The sequence below is a fragment of the Etheostoma spectabile genome, chromosome 19, assembly GCF_008692095.1.
Source record: "Etheostoma spectabile isolate EspeVRDwgs_2016 chromosome 19, UIUC_Espe_1.0, whole genome shotgun sequence".
Lineage (NCBI taxonomy): Eukaryota > Metazoa > Chordata > Actinopteri > Perciformes > Percidae > Etheostoma > Etheostoma spectabile.
In genome coordinates, this window is record NC_045751.1 from 18346321 (window position 1) to 18366901 (window position 20581).

Consider the following 20581-nt stretch of genomic DNA (forward strand, 5'->3'; position numbering starts at 1 on the left):
AGCAGCGGAGAGATTCTGAGGGTGAAACAACACAGAATTTACAAAAACAGTTGCGTGTGTGTGTGTTTCACTTCTTTCCCTGGAACACATGCGTGTGGCTCACATCGTGTGACGGAGTTTGGATAACTTTCATGTCCGGTCGTACGCTGTCACGTCAGGAACAACTGGTTCCCAAGTTTCTCCACGATCTGTGTGAGATTTGGACAAAGGAGATGCTGATGATTATGGTGCTGGATCTGAAACATTCTTCTTGATCAAGGTTACTTCCTACTGCACATCTATTTCATGCCAGTATATGTAGCCCACTCAAGCTCATCTGTATCTTCTTGAGAAAAAAAAAAAAAAAATCTTTCAACAAACATGTCATCTTTTCCTGATAAGACACAATAAGTGCCATGTAGGTTTAGTTCTGACATGAGTCAGCAAGGGGTTAAATCACATCTCTGGCCTCATGCGCAGGCTGCAGCATGACCCAGAGAGATCCACCACTGAAAAATCAGCTGAGATGTGTGTGTGTGAAAACAATGAGTCAGCTGGCTTGTACTTCCTAATCTCAACCTTGATCTGTAGGAGTTTGAGATAACCTCTGCCGAACATTAGATCCCTACACCTAACAAATTCACAGACACGGGAAGAGCAAAAACAAACATGTGCCCTCTCTCCTGCTCCGAATCATTTGAGTCCTATAACACACATCAGAGGTTGAAATCTTTCTGGACACTGCTCCACTTGCACTCCTGCACAGAACATTCCACCAAAGCTTTTGATTCAAAAATAAGATTTTTGAAGCACATAATTTGTTTGCACTAAACCCCAACTACATACACTTAAACACAACCCAAACACAGATTATGCCTCTAAACCAACTCTACAGTCCTTCCATGCACCTTTTAAAATTGTAGCAGCCCATTGTACACCTCAGATAAAACATTACATAAGTAGGAACCTTCTAAATGTTTTTTGTTCTAGGTGACAATATTGCGTCTAGAATTATCCCTATCGTGTGTGGAAGAGTGTGATTTATGGGCTGTAGCGTGTGTGAAGCATTTACTTCTTCTTGACAAGCAGGTTAGTTAGTGTGTGTTTTGCATTTTTACTTCCCTTATCCGGTGCAGACTGGCTCACTCTCCACCCTCCCTTTCCCCTCCTCCCTTTCATCCACCGTTGCTGGCTGTAGGTGCGGTCCCCAGCTGGGGGACCCCTCGGTTTCGTCTCCCTTCTGTATTCGGGATGGGCATTGTTCTGCCCAGTGACCTCTCTCCAGTTGAAACTGTGTCTCGGTCCACTGCTGGCCCTGCCTCCACCTCGTCTTCTGCCTCTTCCTCTCGCTTTGCTCTGCTTCTGGCGCCCCCCCCCCCCCCCCCCCCTGTTCAGCCAACGTTGACACGGTCAAATGTTATTTTTCTTCTGTTTCTCTTTTTGTGCACCTGTCAGTCTGACTTTGTAGCATTGGATGACGGTACCGTGGCTGCTGTTTGTCAGATGTAGGTGGGGAGAGGCCGGGCTGCTTGTAGAGAGAGCGTGCAGCGAGGTGGGGCTGTGTGTGATCTGGTCCCTCTGGTGCTTGGCTTTGTGAAGACACGGACGGTGTTTCTCCCTCGGCTGGGTGCGGAGTGAGGGTAGGGTGGTGGTTGAGCAGCTGATCGCCATCTTTAAGACTCGGATAGAGGGAAAATGCATTAGTACAGGTGTTCATTTTCTCCTCTTGTGTTCAACGCATTATCTGTTCCCTCCTTGTTACTAGTTTTTTCATCTGTTTCTTTCCCTACGAGTGGCTTCTTCCATCCACTGACTAAAACATTCTTGTTTCTCTAGTTGAATTAAATCCTGGTGCTTATTGTTTATACCCCTCTCAATAATTTTCTCTTCTTCTAAATCTTGTTTTAGCGTTCTAGTTCCCTGTGCTCAAAGAGCCTTTTTAGGGAAGCCATGCTAGTGTCCAAATACCAAACAATCTAGGATTTGTGGACATACGTTTCACCATCTCATACACCCACGGGCTGAGGAACGTGTGATTTTGTGCCTTTATGCCCATGTCTAAAATAATGAGCAGGCTAAGTGAAGTACTTCTTTTTTCGTATAATCGTCACTATACGGCCCAGTTAGTCTCTCGGTAAACTTTGCGAAAAAACCTGAAAACGCTGTAACTTAATTTAAGCTACATGACTGTTTATCTGTGATCGTTTTGAGCTCGATGAAAATCCAGACTCAGCTACAATACTGTTTATCTGTTGATTTCAAAATCTATCCTTCACACACGCCTGCCCTACTCCCTGTTTGATGAGATGATGTCAATAGTGGTTTCATTCATGTTCAACAACCTGGATGTTTAAACCCAGATAACCCTTTTTCTCTTGTTTTTGTAAAACCTAAAATTTCCCAAAACAAAAGGATAAAACTTTCACCAAATAATCCAGTGAAAACTTGGTCAGTCTTTGTCTCACACGGTGTCTCGGTATCCAATTCAAATTGTTTAAAATTAAATTCTAACTTACCCCCCTTTAAATTGCTGTCTCTTTTCGTTGGATTTCAGAGTGGAATCAGCGAGCCCTCCGCGGTTCTGACCCTCTTATCTCTCAAAGATGTTTTGGCGAGGTTTAGAGGCAGGTGATCCTCAGATCCTGGGATGCTAGCTGTCATCATCCACCAGCGGAGTCCCGTTCTGATCCCTCCTTGAAATCCTGCCGACAACGCCAGTTTGTTGTGGAAGTTTCTGTCAGCAGGAGGAATTGTTAATGAAGGGAGACCTTGTTGAAACAAAATAAAGACAGGCTGGAGACTGATTAAAAGTTTGATATTCGGTGAAAGAGTTTATTTTTTCTCGAGAGAACAATCAACAAAAGGACGAATGGCAGTTCACAATGCAACAGAGTACCAAGTGACACCAAACAACATTTCGGTAAATACAATCAGTAATACCTTTCTTTATGCAGTGCCCCCAGAGGAAAACCAGCCCTTGTTTGGAAACCAGTTTAATCTCAAACATAACATCAGGTGGACCTCAGGCAGACAGTTGAGCTCTTACGTATTTCTGAATCTGTCCCTCGTGTGTCTAAGTGTCTTGACCGGTCATTCCTATCTTAGCAAAAAACGGACATCTTGTCTCTTGGATGCTCTGGTCTCGACCTGGACCTGCTATGATAACACCGTTCTAGCAACGTTTTCTGTCAGGCTCCACGTCATCTATCCTTGGTGGGAAATGCAAAGTCCTAAACTATCCAGTGTGTCTCCTACAAGAGATCACACTGAGGACAGATACGGAACCAAATACTCTGAGGAGGCATTGAAGATATTATATGAATAATTATATGAAAATCATTTGTTAAAATGTAATTTTGCCATTACCCTTGACTTACTGTATCCTTCCAGATATAGGATTTACATTGAAACATCCCAAAACTTTGCTTAATCCTCACTCAACCACTTGTTTTTGTGTCGTACAACTTGGACTAGTAGGTGGTCATTAAACATAGGACAAGGACAGAATCAGCACTGATGTCATGGATTTGTCTTTTTTTTTTGGGGGCTTTTCCCTTATTTGATAGTGCCAATGGGTAGACAGGAAAGAGCGAGAGAAAATAGAGGGGATGGCACACACGCAAGGGCTGCAGGTCCGGATTCGCACCCAGCGCCGCAAGGACTCCGTTTACACGGAGCGCACGCTCTTACGGGTGAGCTAAAGTCGCCCCAGATGATTCATGGATTTATAAGTGAAACAGAGAGAAAAAGAAAGAGAAAAGCAAAGATCCCTGTACAGTACCTTTGATATAGTAATATGAGATGATGTCCGTGAAGTTTACTTGCAGAGGAAGAAGGGAACATGTTAGATTCAAAGACAGAAGAGAAAGTTAAAATAAAAATCTCAATTACTTGCTTATCGCCACAGTGCTGCCAAAGTGAATGAAACTTAAAGAGGAACAATTAAAAAAGAAAATGTTTTTTTTTTTTGCAAATTAATAAATTGCCTCTAAACTGATTGTGTTACATAACAGTTTCAGCAATCAATTTTGGTCCTAGATTAGCTGCTGTGTACATCGAGTTCTCTATTAGTAACTTCTGCCTCTTTATCATACTTCTTACCTCAAGAATGAAGAAAGTTCTACACAAAAGCAACACCGCTGATGTGGCACAGGTAGACAATCGCTGGGAACAATAAGCCTTTCTGTCAGGAGGTTATGCAATTCCATTTTAATGGTTGTTAGCAGTAATGATATTCCTATGAAAGCGTAGGCAAGAGAATTAGACATGTAACCACAAGCAATTGTATGTGCCGCACAATCTCTGGATTTGTTTGAAGAGGCTGAAGAGAATGGAAAATCTCAAAACACATTCATTATTTCATGAAAAAAGAAATTAGCAAAGCAGCACTTTATTCGACAGTTGTTGTAGCCACCTGAACCACCTCTGAGATATGATCTGTAGTGTAAGGGCATTGTGGGAGAATTGTGTTATCAGCATGTATGCGCGAGGAGAAGCAGGCATGCACTGCTCCCTAAGGCTAGTCATGATTTGATGATCAGACATGATGCTCCAAACATATTTACCCCGGAGCCGTTTGGACATGTGTGTGTGTGTGGTGTGTGTTGTGTGTGTGGTGTGTATGTGTTTGTAATGCAACAGTGACAACATCAGCATATTTGCAGTTAGCAGCTTCTACACAGGGAGGGAAGAAAAAAACCATGCACAGTCTGGAGACACTACTGAGATGTGTATCTGTATGAATCGTGTGTTTGCATGGAAAAGCATGTCAGTATTTTCATGTTGCTTACAGTGGAGAAAGTATAAAACTGAGATTGATTGCCATGAAAATTGAAAACCTGTATCTGTGTGTGTGTGCAATTTAATGAGTGTGCGTGCCCTTACCACAGCATGTGCACAGATCAACGGTCTGCTATTTTCCAAGGGGGCCCCCTCTGGTGACATGGACAGCAGAGAGTCGTTTCCTTGTATCCCCTGATTGGAGAGTGCCTGCCGATGGTGAACAATCCTTTCCAAAAATCACGACTTGACCGACGTGCTCTTCCTTAATATGGAGTATGTGTAACCCTCCATCCCTTTGCTGAAATACTTTCCCAAGGTTTACCCTTTCAGGCAGATACTCTCAGATGGCAGATGAAGTTGTGTGTGCTTTGCTATTCTGTCCATGTCAGAAGCAGTTTTGAGCATCCATATTTTAGGAGATGTATTTTGTTAGTCCTCCTCTTGTTGACTATTGAAGTATCTAAAGAGTTTTATTTTGAAAAGGTTTTAGTTAGCTCATACTAGTTAAACGAAAGGTTTACATTGTGACAAATGGGCTTATTTGCCCAGAGTCTTACGAGAGTTCATTTAATTTTATTAATTTATTTATCTCGAACATCAACAATGTTGCAAGACACAACAATCAGAAGTAAAAAAAAATAAAAAAGATATGAGAAGGATTTTTTGAGAAGGAACAGGTGAACGCAAATGGCTTTGTGTTTCCCCTTGCCACAAACTAGGCACTAAGCTAAGTAAATATCTCATGCAGCCACCTGTGTATTGAACACACAGATGAAATTAGTAAGATCCTCTCAACTCTGTTAGACCAGCAAACAAGCAGAGTAACTGAGTATTCCTGCATGAGTTTTAACACATCAGGGGTTTTGACTCTTATTGCAAGAAAAAAAAGAAAAGCAAGAATTAATTATTTTTTCAAATTTAACCCTTTGGGGAGAAATGGAATGCTGGAAACTAGTGTCAGATTTCCCTCAACCCCCTCTCATAAAAGCACCACACAAACCATCCATAGTCACACGTGTTAGCAACAATACATAACCCTAACCACCTTTGGAAGTTTGTTGGATTGTAAAGCAAAGTACAGCGAACAAATGTTGTGCCCTGCCTCAACTGTGCCCCACTTTAGCTTTTTTGGGTGGGTTTAGCTGAGAGTCATAAATAGATCTATTTGGTACTTGATTTGACTAAATAACGTGCCAGTACCTAATTCAGCAGTTGCATGACATGATCAGACTGTGTCTTGGATAATTTATATCATGTGTACATCTTGTACGGGTGACTCTGAATAGTCAACTATTTAGTATTTAAGAGCCTGATTCAAGTGCTAATCTCATAGTCAAATGGTCGCATTGTCTGAAATGTGGTGACCGTATTCATAACCTTAAAGGATCTTCCTTCGGGTACATAGAAGTGCTGCTTTTACTTAGAATTTCTTGTTTTTTTCTCTTGTTTTTCCCCCCTTAAAAGATCTGGATGTTAGCCCATTTTGATATACTATCAGCCTTTAATAGTAATGTTAATAGTAATTAGAAGTAAGGGTACTCATGTGGACAAAAATCAAAAGTGCTAGTACTCAGTACTGAGGGACGGGCCCATTCAGACACTGGTCTAGATTACGTGAACTTTATTCTACACGTGAAAGAGAAGGAGAAATGGGCACACAAGTGCTGTAAGACAAACCTTGGGTGTGTGGTGTGTGTGTGGTGTGTGTGGTGGTGGTTGCAAAGAGAGTGAGCGAGCCTCTTTTACTCCTGATTGCAAGTCATTCTCAATCTCTCGCTCAATCTCTCTGTACCTCTCTTCTCTCTTCTTCTCTTCTTCTCTCCAGGCCATCTCTCACTTAATCCCCATTCCCTCTCTCTCCACCTTCAATTCAGTTTAATTTGCTCTGCTGGCATGGGAAGTATGCATTTTGTCAGCCAGGCATCCGCAGGGGTAACTGATGGCGCAATAACCATAGGGAAACAATGCTCTCAAACAGGAGGGAGTAGGTATCCTATTGAACCATTAAATACGAAACGCTCAATGCTCCATGTAATTTCCGGGAGGGAAATGACTGCTTTCACTCCAAATAGCTTCACTTTCTACAAGATAGGCTGAATCAAAGTGTAGAATGATGAAGTAACTTCTAATTGTAGATGTTGTCATTCTATACTATTATATGTATAAAATAACATTGTTATGGAGGATGAGTGTGGGAGTGTGGCTGTGGACAACATGCATGAGTGCATGTGTTGACGTGGCTCCATTTATTTAGATAAGGGATGCATGGATGCATACAGGAGCTTAGGTTTTCACCATCCCTGCTGTCAGGATGAAAAAATCAAAGAAAGAGAGTGATATGATGACCATGTATTGACACACCAACAGAAAACCATGGGTTCATGTCAGTTTTATTAACACCAAAGCCATGGGGGTCTTTCTTGTCAGCCACCAAGCGCTCAAACCTTTCTTTCTTTAGGCTACCAGAGAGCAGGTACAATTCTGCATTCACATTAGTTGAACTCTTATTGAAAATTGTGAAATTTAAATTTAAAGCAATGTGACCTACAACTGCTAGCCTTTTATCCTATTGTGTCCTCTACCATCCTCCTTTTCCGTCCCTTTGATACCTGGTAAAATGGGGACAACATTGTGCTTTTTCCTGGGCAGATATGAAAGAGTCTGCAGCCGTTGTCACCAAAAACATCAAGTAAATGTGTGTTCTGATGTCAAAAGCAAGAGCTTCTTTGTAAAGCCATCATTTTGACATTTGACAATCACAGGGAACATCCATCATAGATTTCTCTTTCAACAGTGGTCTGAAAAGACCAAATGCAGTGCAGCCTCTGACAATTAGTATGTGCCCCATCAATAAATCACTACTGTTATTTATGTGGATGAGTGAAGTTTGCCAGGCAGCAGAGAGTTAAAGAGCAGCTAATGTACTAGTTTCTGGTTTTTAAATACAGGACTGCTATAGCAGCCTGATGTCATTTACCGCACAATAAACTATTTTTATCGTCAGGAAACTCCTGTCCATTTCATGCAGCTGCTCTGGTTTAGGATCCTCCTCCCCCTTGCCCCCTCCAGCCAAGCCCACTCCGTTGTGATTGGTCATCTTCCGGGACTGAGCTGAAGCAGCATGACCATGTAGGGAAGTCGTTTTCATTAGGCACGTTCGAGATGAACTGCGCCTCCCTGTAAAGTGGACGAGAGCAGGCGGCAGCAGCGGGGGGCGGGACAAAAGCTGCGGTAAAGCCGACATTTTCCAGCCGATTCCAGCCGCCTTCAGGCTGGACAGGAAGTGGTGAAAACACTGTGGTGCATTCCGATTTAATAAACTTAATCAGACCCACATATCAGCTTGTACACAGTCCTCCAGTTGTTTTTTATTTGACAGAGTGGCGGCAAAGTGCTCTACATGCGATCTGTTGCTGATTTCAATTAACAACCCACTGTAGATAGGCCTACTGATCTGAACGATTTAGTCTCTCTGACTTCTAAACGTAACTATAAGCCACACAACATGTTTCTGGACAGAATAAGTCTTTAATCACGACAAGTAGTAATTAAAATCCCTCCGTCAAAAACGATAAAAAAGTTTATATAAACGTCATCATGTTGTAAACCAATCAGGTGTTAAATCAGCTGTGAGCCGCGTTTCCCAGCATGCTCTGGGTCCGCCTGGTTCCGCCTGGCTCTTGCAGTTGGTGAAAAGCAACTGCGCCGCTGCGTCTCAGAACTGCGGCCGCCTGGCTCTCGTGAGATTTCCGTTGCCCACGGTGCATGACGTCAGAGCAAGTCGGGATCAAGTCTGACACAATCTAACCGCATGCAACGGGCGCCGATCGGCGGTGATCGATTCGGCGCAACCTGGCTCATCTCGAACGAGCCTATTGATGTAGACAAATATAGGAAATTCAAAGACCCCACTGAGACCCAATGAGATCCAAGCATTCAGTGCTGGGCTGAGCAACCCACTGCCTGCGGGGCTCACGTCCTCATTATTCACTTTGGTATTGTTTTAACAGGACAACATTTATCGGTCAGAAAAGACAAAAAACATAATATGTGGTCTTTAAGTGTTTCAGTGTAACAATTCAAGTATCATAATATCAGCTGATTGTTGAACCATCTACTGGCAGTGTTTTTTCTCTGATAAGTTGCTGAGGGAAGCGGTGGAGCACTTTGAAGAGGACGGGCAAGCCAAAAGCCCTTAACTAACGCTACTAACTGGAGTGATCACAGACAAGGCAGAGACTACAGACCTGTGCCTGCAGCAGAAAAATGGACCTCCTGACTTCTGTTCAGTACTGAGTTAGCTTCCCCACTTTGCTTTCATATAGACTTTTGATTTGGGATGTTTAATCTTTTAAATAGTTTAATTTTTTTCTTTTTATTTAGTTTAGCTTTTTCTGGATAAAATAATGATCACATCCTGCTTTGTCGTAGTTTTGTTTGGGTTGCCATTCTTTGGTCTCCCTTATATTAAAGAAACTGGCCTACCAAGTTCATGTTTTGATATTAAAGTGCCCATATTATGAAAAAATCCATCTCCTTTTATTTTTTGTTTCTGTTGCTCCCACATGCAACAAACTTGTAAAAAAACATCCATGCTGTTTTGATTGAGAATACGGTTTCTGAATGTCCTCTGCTCGCCCTCAGTCCTCCGAGTGAGCTGTTCAAAATCTGCCACGGCTTTCTACGTCACTAGCCAGCAGATGAGTGGCTAACCGTAGCACATACTACGCTAGCATGCTAGCTTCGTTCTCATGGCAAAACACTGCTACAACACACACAATCTACAAAGAACTACTTACATGTTCTGCAGGTATTCCACAAGTGTCCCTTGTTTAGAAGAAGTCCTCCCAGCTAATCCGGCCTTGAAATGACCAAAGTTGGAGAAAGAGTAGCTAGCTGATGTGATCTTACTTAGCTACTGGCATTTGCGACTCCCAACAAGATATTATAGAAGTGAGATGTCTCACTCTGTAGCTAAAACAGAGACCTAAACACACAGGGTGAAAACAGGATCTGCAGCTCTAGTACAACCTCAAATAAAAATTATGAACCTGAAAATGAGCTAATATGGGCGCTGGAACAGTTCCTAGACTAAAACTAGGTGTAAAACATTTGAAGTAAATTTGCCGTGCCAAGCAACTGAAAGTCTTGTTACATTTAACAGGTGCATATTCAGGTTTATAATATTCTTCTACAAGTATGTTTTGCAATAAAAAGAGCTGTTTATTAGTGTAAAAAGGAGGAACAAAAGCCTTTTCATTCAAGGTCCAGTAATTAATGGATGGAAATTGTGTTGAATTGGTTGACAACTTGTGAAATGTTCCCAGCAAAGACAACCTTTATCTCTCATTTCTCCTTTAACTTTGACTGGGGTTATTTTTTCATCTTGTTGGTTCTTTATTTGTACAATTTCAGAAAAATCAAAACTGTTAAAACCTCTAACAGAAGCCTTGATTGTGTCTTCACCTTGTTACTGTATGTAGAGCATACGTTGCACACCATAACAATATTACCGTTACTGTCTATGAAATGTCGTTCAATTTACACTTTCAGTAAAATAGACATTATGGGCCATTTATTGGGAACATCCCAACCTTTTGGCGTTAACAGATGACAGCCAGGAGGCAGGACTTCATGTTTCTCAGATGGCAACCTGTCCACTTTAGCTTTAGTGAAATGTCTCATGTCCATGACATTGTTGTCTTGAACTGTCCTTCACATTATATGATGATATATAAAAGAAAATTATAATTTTAGTCATTGCAAATGCATTATTCAACTGTCCCCTACAGATCTTGCAAGATTAGGGTGGTTTAAAATTTGTATGTGTTAGCTTGTTCATCAAATTACATCCTCACTCATCTTATGAGACAGTTCTGCCCGTTTTCTTTCCCACGCTCTTGTATGATCTGCTTTAAATTGTCTTGTTAGGTACAGAAAGCGTTTCTGAAAGGCATAGATGGGTGGAAAGTAGTCTATATTGACGTTTTTTTTCCGCTGGAATTGTTCAGTTGCCGCTAAAAGGTTCTGCTGGATATCCCTAATTTTCAGCCGGATGTCCATCACTTTCCGCTTCCTTTTCCTCGAATGTGTTCACATTCTAGACTCCGGTGATTTGTGAGGACTTGGTTAACTACTCCTCAGGTCTCTGCAGGGTAAATCCAGACAGCTAGCTAGACTATCTGTTCAATCTGAGTTTTCTGTTGCATGATTAAAACACCTTTGAGTGTTCACATGTTCCACCAAAACAGTTCCTTCCTGAGGCCCGAGACAATTGTGATTGGTTCAAAGAAATGCCAACATACCGAGCAAGTTTGCCTCCCATCCTAGAATGTTGTGTGGACTATCCAGACCGTCCTCTGCAGCGCTGTGGAGGAAGGTCTGGCAATGCAAGACTAGGTGGAAAGGAAAAGATCCAAATGTTTTTTGACTTTCATTGCAGCTGGTTTGAAGGTACAAGAAGGAGGAGAGCCAGAGGAGGGAGATATTGTGGTGATGTGCTGTTAGGTTTATATCTGTCATTGTGTCATGAAATGGAATTTTGAAAGTTAGAGAGCAGCCATTGTGCTTACAGGTACAGCATGTCTGACACTCGCATTCTCACACAGATTTCAAAATGCTCACACAAAATCCTGGGAAACTTCTACATCTACTTTTGCAGGCATATTTCCTTTAGTTTCTCCATAAAATGAGGTTAATTCAGTTTCATCACTTATTCTCCAGTGTAGTCATGTACATAAGTAAATAATGTGCCATGCACAGCTGCAGCGGTAGAGGCCTGTGTGTGGGTTTTTAAAAGAAGGCCATGTACTCCTCTCTGTACTTTAAAGATATTTCTTGAACAGGCCTGACACCTAAACACAAGGCTCTTACTGAAAACACTTATTTACTTTTGGGATTACAGTATGCCATTTCATTTGGCACAGGCGAGGAATGTTGATGCTCTGAAACCACATTCATTATTTTTCTTCCTTGATTGTGTTTTTCTTTTTCTCTGCCATCTCCCATAGAAAAGAGAGGTGGGTAACAGTAGGGGTAGACAATCCCTATCGTGTTAATAGCCCTCCTTTCAACTGGAGCGGCTATAAAATTATATGTAGGTGTGTGTACATAGGGGGATGGTCAAAGCTGTTCTCTGTCTTGGTTTGCACGAGGTTACTGTCTGAACCCCAGAGCTCTGTTTGTGGAGACGGGACATCACATCACACCGTTGGCCTACTTGTGTGGGTGTCCTTCTTTTGTCCTTTGTCTTTGTCTCTTTCACAAGTTCTGGTTGAGACTTACATTTGCCTAGAGTAAAATTTCTGCAAGCAAAACCTCCAAACATTTGACGTGCAGAACCTTCCAAAAAAACAGTGGCTGAGGAGCATTAACAATGACTCAGTTTAGAGGGAGCATAGTCCGGGTGCTGCCATGATTGGATTCATTTATACTGTATGCTGTAAGCTTTTCTCCCCCTTTACAAAGATAAATCAAAGATCACATTTTGATTTACATTAGCAAAGCAAAGTTTGCTAAGCCATGGCAGTTGCAAATCACAGTCCAGTCCAGACACATTGATGTATTGACTAGTTCATGTAACCTTGGAGTGTTATTTGACCCCTGCTGCAATGTGACACAGGTGGGGTACCATCGTCATTGGGCTGGGGGCTGATTGTAACGAGTCAGTGGCTTGTTCTACTGTGTAAAATCACCAATGAAAGCTTCTAAACAACAAAATCTCAATCAAGCACAACACATCAAAACTTAATCAAGAATGCAGTTTTGTTGCATCGGGAATGTATTTTTTAGGACCAGGCTGCAGAAGGTGCAGCTAAGAATAATTATTTGCTGGTTTAGCTGCAGCCATTAAAGTACTCTGATTACAATATTTCTGTCCAACTTTGTACTTTTATCAGAATATATTTCACGCAAGTAATTTAACTTTGCTTGGGTTTTGGCATTGGGAAAATCCAAAGCTTGACAGGCCTGCATGTCTGAGCTATGTTATGTGGCAGAGTTTAGAAATTGTCATGGTCCTGCTAGAGGCCTTTGTTTTTTGTTGAGGTACTTTTGTGACAGTAATTGTTTTCTAAAGGATTTGGTGTTTAGGTTTCCTTGTTTCTTTCTTCATGTTTTAGTTTTCTGTGCTATGTGTGTACCTCATGTGTCTCTATAGCACTGCCTGCATGTCTACATCACATCTACAGCCTGCCTTGTTGTTCCCGTTCCTTGTTGTCTTGTTACCACAGTTGTCAGCCTGGGCTTGTTGCACGAAACCAGGATAGGGATAAAGCCGGATATTCAAGTTATCCTGGATGAATTTGGCTTGACTTGTTGCGCAAAAGCAGGTTGAATTAACCTAACCAAGCAACCAGGAGAGTTATTCTTTGCGGCTAGGTTCAGAGCGGCAAACAGCCAGGCTAAAATTAATCCTGAAGTCTCATGTGTCAAATTAGCTGCCACTTTGATCCAAATAAACATGTTTGACAGTGCTTCGGTTGTCTTCTGAATGTGTTCTGATTTATTTTTATTCACTTTTGTTGTCACGATTTAATTTAAACCCTACTTAGCATTTGTTTAGATGGTTAGAAATGGTTGCACTGGCACCCAGATGCAAAGTGGCAATCGGGAGAGCTTGGATTTTTCCCGGTGGGCCGTGGTGTTTTGAAGCCGTGAGGGGCTCTGTTAATCGTAATGGTGTGCGGCCGCTGCCTGCCGGCAGACCTGGGACCTGTTGCACGAAAGTAGAATAAAGATATCCAGGATAAGTGAAAAAGCGCCGCTTGACTTAGTGTGATCTGCTCATCCCGGCTTAATCGGTTGCACGTTTGCCGAGCCAGGATAAACAGGTGGAGCTATGTCAAGCCAGGTGTAGATAGCCAGGATAAGTGCACGTTCACGGCTTTCTCAAATAGACCATGTTATCGATCACAGATTTACTGATGCAGAGATGAGAAGACGCATGCGCCAAATGTTTCACCCAATGAGCAGCATCTTCTAATGGAAAATAACGAGGAGGGGAAGAATATGGAAAAAGGGAAATACGGCTCTTATCAAACGGAGAAAAAAAGCCCAACATAGCGGACCCTACTGAATGTGTGGGGTTTAAAAATATCTACTTTGCCTCAAAAGTGAGCAGAGGGAACTAATGTTCCTCGGGAAATGGACCCTACGACTTAGGCTTAATTTCAAACCCTTATTCACAACGTGAGAACATGTTTTACAACCATGCACAAATCTCTAAAGCTATATCTATTCTTTGTACAATTAATATTCATACAGAACAATTAGAAAGGGACAACAACTAAAAAAAAGTATGACTTTATACACGCTGTGAACTATATGTAAACCAATATTCATGTTTTTTTTATTCTTCTGACAAGTGACCGCCCCCAAAATAAAAAGATTAAGAAGCATTGTGGTGTTCCCGGTGTGATGAATGTAAACTACACTACATACGTGCTGGATATAGGCCACGTTATCGGTCCGGTGATGTAAGACTTATGAAAAGGTTATGAAACCATGTAAGCAACAAAAAACAATAGGCCCACTATTACTATTAGGAGTAACACAAACTACCCTTCATTAGAGAGACAACAACAAGAAAATGAAATCATGACTGTATTGGTCTCGACCAGTCTGCCATTATTATCATCTGGGAATATCACTACATTAATATCGTCACACTTAATCTCCAGAGCGCGTCCTGTATAAACCTGAAGCTGAGACCACGGACGCTGCGCTGCTCATCTCTACTTTACAGAAGAGTGGACACTACGCGACTCGCAGGTCTGCTGGCAGGCAAGCCACCGGCCACCGGCACCAGGCACCGGGCAGGGCCACCCGGGCAGCGGCCGCACGCCAGCACCTCGACATAGTACCGTCCCCACCGGGAAAAGTCCCACTCCGCATCTGGTGCCAGTGCAAACATTTCTAACCATCTAAACAGCTGTGTAGGGTTTAAATCAAACTTGCAAAACAAAAGTGACAAGTAGCTAATGTTGTTAATAAAATAAAGCAGAACACATGCAGAAGACAACGCAACTCTTTTATTTCGGATCAGAGCAGCAGCTGATTTGACACATGAGACTCCAGGATTAATCTTAGCCTGGCTGTTAGCCTGCTCTGGACCAGGCTAGCCAAAGAATAAATCTCCATGGTTACTTGGCTGGGCTTAATTCATTCTGGTTTCGTGCAACCGAGTCCAAGCTAAATTCATCCAGGATAACTTGAATATCCCGGCTTAATCCCTTATCCTAGTTTCGTGCAACAGGCCCCTGTGCATCACTTCAGTGTCCACACTCTCTGTAAAAATAGAGATGAGCAACACGGCTTCCGTGGTCTCAGGTTTATAAAGGATGCGCTACAGAGATTAAGTGGGACAATGCAGCAATATTCCCAAATGACATTAATGGCAGACTGGTCAGAGACCAATTCATGATTTCATTTTCTTGTTGCTTGTCCTTCTCTAATAAAGGATCGTTTGTGTTACTCCTTAATATGTAGGCCTAATGTTTTTTATTAGGTATTATAGCTTACTTTGGTTTCTTAACCTACTGAATTAGTCTCACATCACTGGACCAATAACTTGGCCCATATACGTTTATAGTGTAGTGTACATTCATCACACAGGGAACACCACAATGCTTCCTAATATTTTTATTTTGGTGCTGTCACTTGTATGGAGCTTGGGAGAAGAAGAAGAAAAAAAAGAAAAAAACAAACATGAATAATACATAGTCACTTACATTTTTTTCTCTTTTTTGTCCCGTTCTGTATGAACATTAATTGTTTATAGATATATAGAATTAGACATAGCTAAGCTTATTGATTTTGTGCATATGGTTGGAAAACATATTCTCGCGTTGTGAATGAGGTTTTGAAATTAAGCCTAGAGTCTTTAGGGTACATTTCTCGAGGAACATTAATTCCCTTTGCTCACTTTTAATAAGGTGAAGTAGGCTAAATAATACATTTTATTTATATAGTGCACTACATGGTAGGCTACTCAAAGACACTTTACAGTGAAACCAGCACATTTAGCAGATAAAAATACATAAAACAAGCATATTAACAGCAATTAAGGCACAGTGCCTACAACTTTGTAGAAATGTGGAGTGACTAGTAGGCTAAGTAGATATGTTCTAAATCCTTACGCATTCAGTCAGTCTGTTTTAGTCTGTTGGGCTTTTTCTTTCCGTTTAATAACAACAGCCATATTTTCCTTTCTGCATATTATATGCTTCACCTCCTCGTTACTTTCCACTAGAAGCTGCTGCTCACTGGGTGAAACATATGCCACACACGTCTTCTCTATTTCTGCATCAGAGAATCTGTGATCAATACCGTGGTCTATTTAAGAAAGCTGTGAATGTAGATTTCTCCCAGCTATCTACACCTGGCTTAACATAGCTTCACCTTCTCATCCTGGCTTTTCCACCTTTGTGATTGGCTGCCCCGCCCTGATGTGTTTCACCTGTTTGTTAGTCCTTATGTCACCTGTCCCTCGTTACCACCCTCGTTGCATTCTGTTGTCTGGTGTCAGATCATCGCTTCCCTGCTTCTCTCTGTGTGTACTTGCTTCCAAGTGATTTTGGCTTTTTTCAGTTTTCAGTTTCCCAGTGGGTGTCTTGGATTTTGCTAGGATTTTCCGTTTATGTGTTCCTGTATATACCCGCCTGCCTCAGGACACCTTTTGTTGTAAGCCCTTATTTCTTAAATAAATCTTCTAACTCTTCCTGCTACCTTCTCATCAATACATTCTGCAGTTTGGGTCCAAGCCTGCTATTTCCTTAGATGTGACACAAACGGGTATTTCCCATCCTACATCCATAATGTTGATTTATTGACAGGGGGAATGAAAATGGCAAATTCCTTCTAAAAATGACTCTTCATCTTGAAACAGTACTAGGATTAATAGCCTCATGCAGTAGTCTGCATTAATGCATGCCTTTCATGGTTTAGAATTAGTATAATTGATGCAGAACAATAATTGAAAATGACAAAGGCACAAAACCCCCCCCCCCCCCCCCCCCCCCCCCACTTGCCCAGTCCTGAGCGGCATGTGTGAGACTTTACAGGTGTTCTCTTGTCATTTGTAACAAGCCCATGTATAAACTAAACTGATTTATTTTATTTTGTTGTTGAAGCAGAGATCAAAATATTTTCTTGACACTGCTTTTCCCTCCGCTCCTTCTATTTTTCTCCTTCCTGCTTTCAGAGTGTGTGGAAGCTTTCTAATAAGCCCCGTAAAGACTGTGGTTTTGCTCTTGTGTCATGAGGGAACGGGTGCATTTCATGCTCTGTGGCTTTAGTAGGAATAAACAGGTTAGTGAAGTGCATGTTGGCTTTGTTTTTCCCCAGTCTGGCTGTAAGTTTGACCCCATTATTCCACGATAAGGGAGACAAAACCACAGTAAGCTGAGAGATGAGAGAAGTCTGTTTTTAGGTCTAAAGACAGACAGCGTGTGTGCTTGTGTGTATGATAACAATGCTATTCTTGTAAAGACTACTTTACTTTAAATTAAGGACATAAGTTTCTCAAACTATACGTATACAAATATCTTATCAGACAAAATTGTAAATTAGATCTGCAGCATTATCCTGCTCAGCAAGTGAGACAATTCAGATTCAGCGTATTTTCTGAAATGTAATTTGGTGTCCGATATGTCAGGTCACTGCAGGGAAGTTTCCACACACAGGAAGTGACAATGTAAGCAACATGTTAAAGTCTTTCTCCAAAGCAGCAGAAAAGCAAGTAAGCAAGCTGGACAGCTGCCAAAATACTTTTACCGTTCCAATCCCAGATGAAGCTAAATACTAGTTTGAACCAGTCCAACTGCTCACTACCATTATAAAAATATTGCTGTATGAGTTCTAGGGCTGTCCTCGACTAAAGAAGTTATTAGTCGACTAACTCTCATGTGATTTTGTTGACTAATCCATTAGTTGATTTGAGTGACAGATCTGTAAAACTGAGTTTCTCCACAAAGAATCATACAAAAGCATCACTTTAAATATTGTTTTGCCACTGATTCGCAGAAAGGTTCTTTGATGTTCATTAAGTCATTCAGCATGAAAAATTATTTAAAAAATGACTGATCAACTAAAGTAATTGTAGCCTTTGCCCAAGACTAAAACAACCGATTAGTTGACTGATAGAATAGGGGGATGCCCAAGTAAATTTGTTGAACTTTCAATTTTTCTTTGAAAACATTTGTGACTTCTACTATATACTGTGTATATAGTATACACTGTATATTATGGCATGCCGTTTAGGAAATTATTTGAAGTTTGAATAATAGTTTGACCATTGAAGTGTGTGTGTGTGTGTGTGTGTGTGTGTGTGTTTTGATCTTTGACTCTTCCTCAGTAGTTAAAGAGCTAACCTTTCTTTGGCAGGTTCCCTATAACAGCTTTGCATAACTACTGTACTTATTATGCTAATTAGATGTGATAATGAATGCTGTGAAGTGCTAACACTTTCCTCCCTCGTGTTGTGCTGCTTGTTATCTAAAACCACCCCCATGTTCCACTTGTTTGTCACTTTCCTAGAAAATGCCACTCTTTGCATCTGTGTCCAAATCCCAGAGAAGAGAGGTGCTTGAGTTTTCGAAACATTTACTTTCTTACTGTGTGATGAATAACAGAACACTTTCTAGTCGGTCTCTGTGGTTTTAGATTCATGTATCAATTTTAACTTGGTTCCAAGGAATAGCCTCCCACACTGCATGCTGTGCAGGACTATTTAAACAGTCAAAACATCAAAAGCCCTGTTGGACAACAAAACATGGAGCAAGGTCATAAGTCTCCTGTCTTCTTGACTCCTGGTTTTGCACAACCATGTATATTATAGCATTGGGACATCACAGAGCCTTCTTGTCTTCATGGTAGACTGCTCAGTAAATTTTAAACAAGTTACCAATAAGTTATACAATGAGTGATCCAACTATGATTTATCAGATTTTACATTTAAATTTGAGTAATATCTACTCCTCCATGTATTTTTCTGAATTGTGTCATTGTTCGTTCCAATTATTTGAACTGACCAGTTGCCCATAGTCCATGTTGGCCTGCTTCAATACACACCAGCCACTTTTTTTTTTTACCCTGAGAGGGAATACCTTGACTGGAAGACCATGACACAGAAAGGTTTGTGTAATTTTCCTGAATCTTACACCCTTCCTCAAAGGCAGAACTGGGAGTTGGTGGGGAATGGTGTGTTTGAGCTTCACTCTTGTGATTCTGTGTAGTCCTCCTATCTGGTGTCCGTGGTGGAGAGGTGTGGCTCAGGTCCTATCTGTGTGGAAGTTGCTCAATGACCTCCCAGATCCATTCTTCTTATATTTACAATCCATCTTTAATGTGGTCATGCTGAGTGTCAACACTACATTAAATGTAAATGCAAACATCTAATTGTCTATACGTCTTGGGAGAGGAACACCTCCTCTGTTTCTCGTCATTTTTCTTCATTCAACTTGGTCTGTGAATAGAGGGTGTTGTATGCTGTACTGATTGTAAAGAACCTTGAGGCAGATTTGTGATATTGGGCTGTATAAATAAAAGTGACTTGACTTGTAGTGCAGCTAATTGTGCTGGAGGGAGGGAAGAAAAAGACATGAAGATTCAGAAGTAAATGGTCAACTAATGAATTAGTCAATCATGATTATTACAATTCATGTTTTACGGTAGAATGCCAAACTTACTGTATAAGAGTGGTAGTTTCACATAATTTTTCATGTGAGATTTGCTTTTTCCCAGTTTTATGCAAAATGTAGTCTCCTTTTTTATAATCACCCATTTAACCCCCTTAACCCTAAGGTCATTTTTACAGTTTATTGTTCGTCTGGATTTATTTTGTAAAAAAGCTTGTAAAACATCAACCCTGTTGTCTACAGTCAAGATATGAACACATTTTTTTAAGTAAGGTCACTTGAATGTTAAAAATGGTTGTAGGACCTTAAAGACACATAAATAAAACGGAACACAAATCTCACAGATATGTATTGATATCACAGACAGAGACAGAGCAGTAAAACCTAAGTCATTTTACTCTCTAAAACACTTCTCGTATGTCTTGGGAGTCACACTGTGAAGAAATAAACATAACTTATACAGTTGACAAAATACATACATTTTTTCAAAGACAGTCCAGATGCTTTTGCCTTCATGACATTTACTTATGCCAATAATCAACATAATAATGTCATATTTATTGATATATATTAATAATTGTTTCATTTAAGTTTTCTATAGTCCTGTTCACTGTGTATCACTGCACTCAAGTCCCTCTCTCTCTTTTTGATGTACTTGCACCCAACCTCACAGTGGCTGCTACACATACAGAAGCATGGTTACACCTCTTGCTCCGTCATCACATTAGAAAGAACTGTGTGTGTGTGTGTGTGTGTGTGTGTGTGTGTGTGAGAGAGAAGATGAAAGGGATCCTTCCCTCACAACACATACACACTTCTTCCCTCTGCGAAACACCACTTATAAACTGTAATATCCCCATGCCAAATGTTAGCCTTAAGTAGTAAAAGTTTGTGAACTGGAAGGGATAGAGGTGGGTGGGGGTGTGTGCGTGTCCGTGTGTTCATTTTGACCAGTGGTGATAGTCAATTCTTGTGGTTCCCACTCTCTCCTCTGTCTTTGTGAAACTGCTGATGCTCAGATGCTACCTGCATGACTAGCTGCCATTGGCTCGCCTGGGCTGCATTTTTCTGGCTCATCCTGAGGATCACTGAGGCTTAGAGGTTTTGTCTCTGAGGCCAAAAAGACCCTCAGAGCACCTATTCAAAGCTCCAGAGACTGGGATGGCTTTTTGGGCCATTGTCCC

At 41.2% G+C, this 20581-nt stretch overlaps 1 long non-coding RNA gene across 1 annotated transcript in view; it reads left to right on the forward strand.

The window, feature by feature from the left end:
• LOC116707394 (uncharacterized) overlaps positions 1-6358 on the forward strand; it is a 14621-nt gene extending 8263 nt beyond the window's left edge. Inside the window, exon 3 of the long non-coding RNA XR_004336504.1 lies at positions 6282-6358. This is a non-coding gene — a long non-coding RNA (uncharacterized LOC116707394). The remainder of the gene's footprint in view (positions 1-6281) is intronic.
• The last annotated feature ends 14223 nt before the right edge of the window (positions 6359-20581 follow it).